The sequence below is a fragment of the Carettochelys insculpta genome, chromosome 1 (assembly GCF_033958435.1).
Source record: "Carettochelys insculpta isolate YL-2023 chromosome 1, ASM3395843v1, whole genome shotgun sequence".
In the NCBI taxonomy this organism is placed as follows: Eukaryota; Metazoa; Chordata; order Testudines; family Carettochelyidae; genus Carettochelys; species Carettochelys insculpta.
In genome coordinates this window covers 226,206,720-226,214,219 of record NC_134137.1, presented here as the reverse complement: position 1 = coordinate 226,214,219, position 7,500 = coordinate 226,206,720, and positions in this window count along the sequence as shown.

The window sequence follows — 7,500 nt, the reverse complement described above, 5'->3', positions numbered from 1 at the left end:
TGAGGGAGAAAGGTGAAGAACCACATGTAAAGGGGCAAAAGCCATTAAAACCTGCCTGCCTACAAAACAAAAACATTGGTTACTGTAGAAGTAATTGTAAGCAAAGAGAACAATTAAGAGATATTTGTAAAAGTAAACAGTTTGCAAGCAATAATGTGCCACCCCGCCACAGGAGTAGAAGTATGTTTTTATTTTTGTCTTTCAGAAAAATCAAGACAGGCTGATACCAGCTGAACACCCTATAATACCACGTACCTATTGTCGCAACAAAGATTGTTTTATGTTTGTATTTGTCTTGTGTCTGTCTGTCTTACTGCTAGTTTGTCAGGGGGCTCACCCATGAAGCAAAATGGGGAATGAACCGTCGATAATACCCCACAACCCCCGGGAAAGCCTGGACCTGTTTTTTCCATTTAGGTTGAGGCCACTGCTGAATGGCCTCTAGCTTGTTTAGCTGTGGCTTTACTACCCACTTCCCCACAACATACCTGAGATATTTGGCCTCAGCAAACCCCACGGCACACTTAGAAGGGTTTGCCGTGAGGCTTGCTCTCCTAAAGGTGTCTAGGATGGCCTCTACCCATTCCAGGTGGGTTTCCCAGTCCGGGGTATGTATCACTATGTCGTCTAGGTAGGCGGCCGCATACCTGGTGTGGGGTCACAACAGTTTGTCCATCAAGTGTTGGAAGGTGGCTGGTGCTCCATGAAGACTAAATGGGAGCATTGTTGTGTACTCTGTTGAGAATAATACTGCATTAGGCGGAAAGGGTTTAATAAGCATTAAGCATTTTAACTCTGTTGACAGAAACCAGTGTCTCAAAAGGGGAGAGGCCAAGGAATTCAAGTCTTGCTGATAGAAAAAATTAGAAAAGTGGCAAAGGCACTTTTAAAGGGGAAACATACATAAAACACAAGATTTATCTGTTGGGAAAAATGAAAAGAATGAGTATATAAAACCATAATTCAGTGTTAATTAAAATGTTTGATTGCAAGCCAAGCAAAATGCACCTAAATGTTCCATACAATTAAAAGCATGAGGTCATTTTTAAACCTTCCCTGATTACTGTAAAGGACAGTACTGTTGAGGCCCCATGAAGGTACAGCTGCTACTAAAAAAAAATTTGCTTTGCTCCTACAAGGGGTGGGTAGCCTGGGAAAAGAGCTCTCACCTTCTGTAATAAACACTGTTTTGGGCAATACTGACCTAGGAGTTGAAGTGTTGTGTGCTAAGGTACTGGCAAACAGGCTCTGTAACTGCTAGAATACACAATTGAAAAAGGCCCACCAGCATGACCTTGTCAAAATCTTAAAGATGGCAACAGTTGTTTTCTAAAATACCGTAATAAGCATTCATCTTTGGTATGGTGTTTTTAAGGGGTGGGCACCCATTTGGTCTGCAATCCTAAATACAGCTTTCCATCCCATCTTTGTCTTATTGGGGTCATAATTATTGTGCTCATCCTAATGTTCTGTATGTGTTATTGGACAAAAAGAATATACCTCAGATTAAAACCCCAACCAGAAGCCATGTATTGATACATAGCGCGGAAACAAATACATAAGAATTTAAATGTGACCCACTCAAGAATTGTTCGAGGGGTCAAAAGGGGGACAATGTAGATACATCTCTGTTTTAACTATCTTCTCATTGGAGTTTTTAAATATTGTCAAGTCATTTTATGTATCAGTGTATTAAGCCCTGCTATGTAGAAATTTAGTTATATTTTGTAGAACAGTTCCTAGAAGTAGGGAAGGTAAAGACAAAACTCTCTGTACCCTTTCTTTTGGATTGCTTAATTGCTTGCCCTGTTGAGTGAATGAGGTGTGAATGGAAAGGTGTGGGAGACAAGCACCTCCAGGTATGGAGAAGGTAGATCCAAGACCAGTGAGAAGAACAATGGAACCTGTGAAGTGGGCCCATTGAAAGAAGACTGGACACATGGACGCCTTGGGAATCACCAGCAAGTGTCTGACTTTGGAAGCACCACCCAGAAGGTGCTAAATGCATATTCTTAAGACTGCTCTCTCAGATTATGCATATGCATGAGATGGCTAACCTGTGACAACCTGCCTGAGAGAGAGGACTGTATAAATGAAGGCATCTTGCGCAGGGACCCCGGGATTTGTCTTGTCATCACTGGAACACCAATCCAGATCAGCAGAAGCCCAGCTCTACCCCTCCCGCATCTAACTCACCTGGCCAGTGCAGTTATGGCAAGCAACTACTGGTAACAGTAACGAGACAGGAATGTGTGTGTGTGTAAATGGGAATGGGGTATATCACATGCATATGATAAGCGTTGATTGCTATATGTGTATTACGAATAAATGCGGCATTTTGCCTTTTCCCCAGAAAAGATCCCCTGCAGTACTTTTCAGCACAACACCTGCCCTGTCAATCAGGCTGACCTGCTGTGTTAACCTCTTTCCATTGTTCCTGGGCACTGTATCTCAGAGTCCTGATTTCTCATGAACCCTCCCCATTCTATCGGTTCTGGGGCTAGCCAACCAGACCTCCCCAGCGAGTTTTAGTAAGGGGCCAATGGTCCCCTTCCATAAGGCTGAAAGAAGGAAAGGACTGAATACAGATTGGGAGGCTTTACAGCCTGTGAAGGCAGCTTTTCAAAACCTGAAGGTGAGGTAATACATACAAGAAGTTTCTTACTGTATTGAATGTAGCTTGAAGTCTTCTCTTTTATCTTGCTTAGAAACCTCTTATGACCACTTCATTAAGTATAAAAGGTAGCATATAAATCACATTTGTTCATTAATAACCCAGTGTAAATAATTGTTACCTGTGGGGGCAAGCCCTTGTTCCTCTCTCTCTCTCTACCTGGAGAAAGAGGGCAAACAACATGAAGAGGAAGTTACTCACCTTGTGCAGTAACAGTGGGTCTTTGAGATGTGCGTCCCCCATGGGTGCTCCACTCTGGGTGTCGGTACATCCTCGCGCTGGCACTTGGAGAGTCTTTTTTTTAGGTGTGGTTTCCTCTGCTGTGCATGCGCAGCAGCATCTCCTTGTGCTATCTGGAGTGCACCCCTCCATTCCTTCTCTAGACTAGCAAATAGAGGAGGACACTGCAAAGGAAGGAGGGAAGGAAGTGGAGCACCCCTGGGTACACACATCTCAAAAAACCATTGTTGCTGCACAAGGTGAATAACTTCCTCTTCGAGTAGCGTCCCTGTGGTGCCCCACTCTGGGTAACTATAAAGCAGTAGTTGCACTTTGTAATCACTATTGGGCTCCAAACCCACCTCCAATCAACAGAACTGCTCGACCCACTTGAATGGAGGAAGCAATGGAAGATGAAAGAGCATAGGGCTGTGCAAACGTGTTGCTGGAAGACCATATCGCTGCCCTGCATATGTCTGTAAGGGGTATGTTCTTGAGCAGGCAGTGGTGGAAGGCACAGCCCTGATAGAATGGCGAAGTGTGCAGCAAGCACGAATACAGGTGGAGATCCACTTGGAGAGTCATTGAGACGAAATGGGCAGGACCTTGGATCACTCGGAAAAGGATAGGAAGAGCCTAGGAGACTTGTGCCAAGGCTGTGTGTGATCACTGTAGAAGGCCAATGCCCCAAGAATGTCCAGAGCAGGCCACACTGCATGCAGAAGATTGGAGTGAGGCTTCAGGAAGAATGCAGGCAAGTGGATAGTTTCGTTGATGTGAAATGGAGAGGGAACCTTAGGGAGAAGCTGAGGATGAGGGCAAAGGGTAACTCTATCCTTGGTAAAACACCCTGTTAGGAGGTTCAGCCATAAAAGACAAGCAAGCTTCCTGTCCTTCCTGGCCGATGAGATAGCAACCAAAAATGAGACCTTCGTCAACAGATGGGGCCAGGAACATGTCACCAGGATTCAAAGGGCAGTTTCATGAGGCAGTTGAGTACATAGTTAAGGTCCCAAATAGGGACCAGAGGACATACTGATGGAAAGGTGTTTTACACACCTGTCAGAAAATGTTTGGCGATGGGATAGGTGAGGAAGGAATTTCCACCCTCCACTCAGTGGAATGCTGTCAACGCTCTGGCATGCACCCATACAGTACTGAGGGCTACGCCTCATTCACGCGGGTGCAGCAGGTAGAAGGAAGATGCGAAGGGCCACGGTGTGAAAAGGCATAGGATGATTAGCATCCAATCACTGAAGGAACTGTGTCCAGTTGTAGAGGTCAGATTTGCAGGTGGACAACCATCTGCTGTTAACGGGAACCCTCTTCACCCTCTCAGATCATGCAATTTTGGCATTCTGGAACCATGAAGGAGCCACATGCAAAGACACAGTCTGAACGGATCGGGGTGAAGGGTGTGGCCGAAGTCATGAGACAGAAAGTTGCGACAAGGAGGAAAGGGATATGGAGTCACCACTAACAGCCAGTACTGGTAAGGATACCAAGTTCGTCTCAGCCACACTGGGGCTATCAGGATGAGGTGAGCCTGCTCCAGTCTGACCTTGACCAGAAGCTTGTAAATCAAGGGAAGGGGAGGAAATGCATAAAGAAGGGGAGCATCCCATTTGATGGAGAAGGTGTCCCTGAAGGAGTGTCTCCCCAGACCTGCTCTGGAGCAATCCTGATGGCACTTTCTGGTGACTCGGATTGCAAACAGGTCTATGCATGGCTGGTCTCAAAGCTGGGGCATGTGGTTGATGGCGACCGTGTTGATCTTCCACTTGTGGTGATCGCTGCATGAGAAACTGAGGGCATCAGAGGTCACATCCAGCACCCCAGGCAGATACGTGGTCACCAGAGTAACGTGGTGCTGAAGGCACCAAGTTCACAGTCTTATGGCTTCTGCGCACAAGGGTAGGGACCAAACCCTGCCTCGACAATTTATATAATGCATGTGGGTGGTGTCCATGAGGATGTTGATCGACCTGTGTGTTTGGTGCCATCAGAAATGCTGGCAAGTGTAGTAGACTCCTGTGAGTTCCAAGAGGTTTGTGTGGTGCGCTTGCTCAGTGAAGGATCTTTTGCCCTGGATTGTTAAGGAACCCAAATGGGCCCCCCCATCCCATAAAGAAGGCATCCATAGTCAGGATAATAGATGGGGGCAGTCAGTAGAATGGCACCCTGGTGAAAATGTTGTCTAGGCCCATCTGCCACTGAAGGGAGGCAAGAATGCGCAGCTGTACGGCTACAGATTTAGACTGCGGGTCCCTGGCCGGAGCATAGCACTGTGACACTGTGAGACAGCTGCATCACCAGGATGAGACTGAGCAGGGCCTGGAATCTTCGAAGCAGGAGAGTGGCCCTGGTGGTGGTAGTGCTAATGTGGGCTCCGATGAACTCGAGGGACTGCATGGGTCGAAGCGTGGAAGCCCAGGATGAACAGGAGGTCTGTGGTGACCATCACCATTCAAAGCACCTCTAGGAATTACGGCCCTTTTACGGAGACAATCGTCCAGATGGGGGAGGATGATCATCCTGTGACGATGTGGTAGGCGGCCACATCCGTTAGTCTGGGAGAACACCCTGGTCATGGTGGAGAGCCCAAATGGGAGAACCCTATATTGATAGTGGTGGGATCCTACAGTAAAATGAAGGAAGCAGCTGTACACCAGGTGGATTGTGATGTGGAAATAGGCATCTTGTAGGTCAAGAGCTGAGAGCCAGTCATTTCTATCCAGTGCTGGAATAATGGGTGCAAGGGTCACCATCTTGAACCATCAATATTGAACGTGTTTGTTGAGCCTCCAGAGGTTGAGGATGGGCCTCCATGCTGTGTTTTTCTTTTGGGTTAGGAACTATGTGGAGAACCACCCCCTGCCCTGAAACTCTACCGGGACCAACTTGATGGTGCCCAGATGGAGAAGGTGCTCCATCACTTGCTCAAGGAGATGCTCGTGAGAGGGGTCCCTGAAGAGGGACAGGGTAGGAGGGGAGAGATAAACATGATAGAATGCCCCTGGGCCACTAGCTCCAGGACCTACTTGTCCAAGGTAATGGCGGCTCAGAAGGAGGCGGTGGTGGAATGAATGGCGACCATACTGTGCAATGGCTGGAGCAGAAAGGTCTCTCAGGCTCCTACACACACCCTCTAAACTGCTGCTTAGGCTCTTGAGGGTGGGACGCATGGGCTGTTGGTGCGATTGCTGGTGAGGTCCTCGCCACTGGGATCTGTGTCCTTGGCAAGGTTCAAAGAGTTGTGGTTGCTGCTGGAACTGCTCCCATGGTCTTTGATAGGGATAGTACCGGGTCTGCCTAAATGTGGAGGGCGTGTACCTCTCCAGCATATGCAGCATAGTATGAGAATATGTCATAGAGTGAAGGAAATGGTCCGTCTTTTCTGTGAACAGGTGATGTTTGTTGAAAGGACGGTCCTCTACTTTCTGCTGCAGGTCACTGGTGACCCCCATGGGCTGCAGCCACAACATGTGCCTCATGACCCCAGTGGTGGCAGTGACCCTAGCCAACTGAGGTAGAGGGATGCACAGAGTCCATACCCTTGGTGTCCCATTCCAGTTTCTTGGTGGAGAAATGCTCTAGGTCCAGTGGTTGAAGGGTCTTTTTGTATAGATGAGTCTTGAGCCTGTTGGTTCAGTCCTTCCTGCCCCGGCCACAAGGCTGGAGCAATGGCTGCAGGATTGGTTTTGGTGGCTGACACTAAATGCGGTAGGAATGGCTGTTAGAGGCTGGCATGGCTTCCCTGCACGTTGCTTGAAGCCGAGGGAGTCCAGCATGGCGAAAACACAGCTACTATTTCTAACACTAACTTTTTTTAGGGGATCAGAAGGGAACTTTGAATTGGAGCAATAACTTGGATAAGGGTAGAACAAATGCTAAGCTATCAAACTAAACTCTTCCTTGTGTTTCAGACAGAGAGAGAGAGAGCAGAGCTCCGTCTGCAGCCAAGGATGGCAGAGAAGGAACTGAGGGGCCCACCCCACACGCATGCAAGATAACATGAGGAACTGCTATTGCACATGCATGGGAAACCACAGCTACAGAAGAATCTCGAACACCAGTGTGAGGATGTGTCAACACCCAGAGTGGAGCACATACACGGACACTACTCGAAGAACTGGCTCTGTATATGTAGTAAAATGGATTTACCTGGGATTCAGGTCCCAGGGGGCTGTGCATTTGGGTGCTGGGACAAACCTCTTTGGATGAATCTTCCCCGAGCTGAGCAGATCTCAGTGCCTGGATTACAGTGCATATGGCCGGGACCTCACCACTATGTCAGTGCTTGAGGGGGACTGAGGGCCTGGCTCTGCAGGACACAGTTGAGGGTACCCAGGAGGGCAGGAAAGCAGGCTCTGTGGTATTGCAGCACATCAAATAACATTTTGACGAATGGCTCATTTAAAAAGTGCACAGATAGTTTCAGTCAGAGAGATCCCCTTGGAAACGTCGTGAATTATGTATGTGTCCTGTGGCCAGAGGGTAATGAAAACAGAGGAAAGTGCTGCCTACCCAAGCAGCATGGGTAGCCACCCACATGCCATCCCAGTTCAGGCTCCTTCCCACCTCTTGACTCAGGGCTGGGGATGATG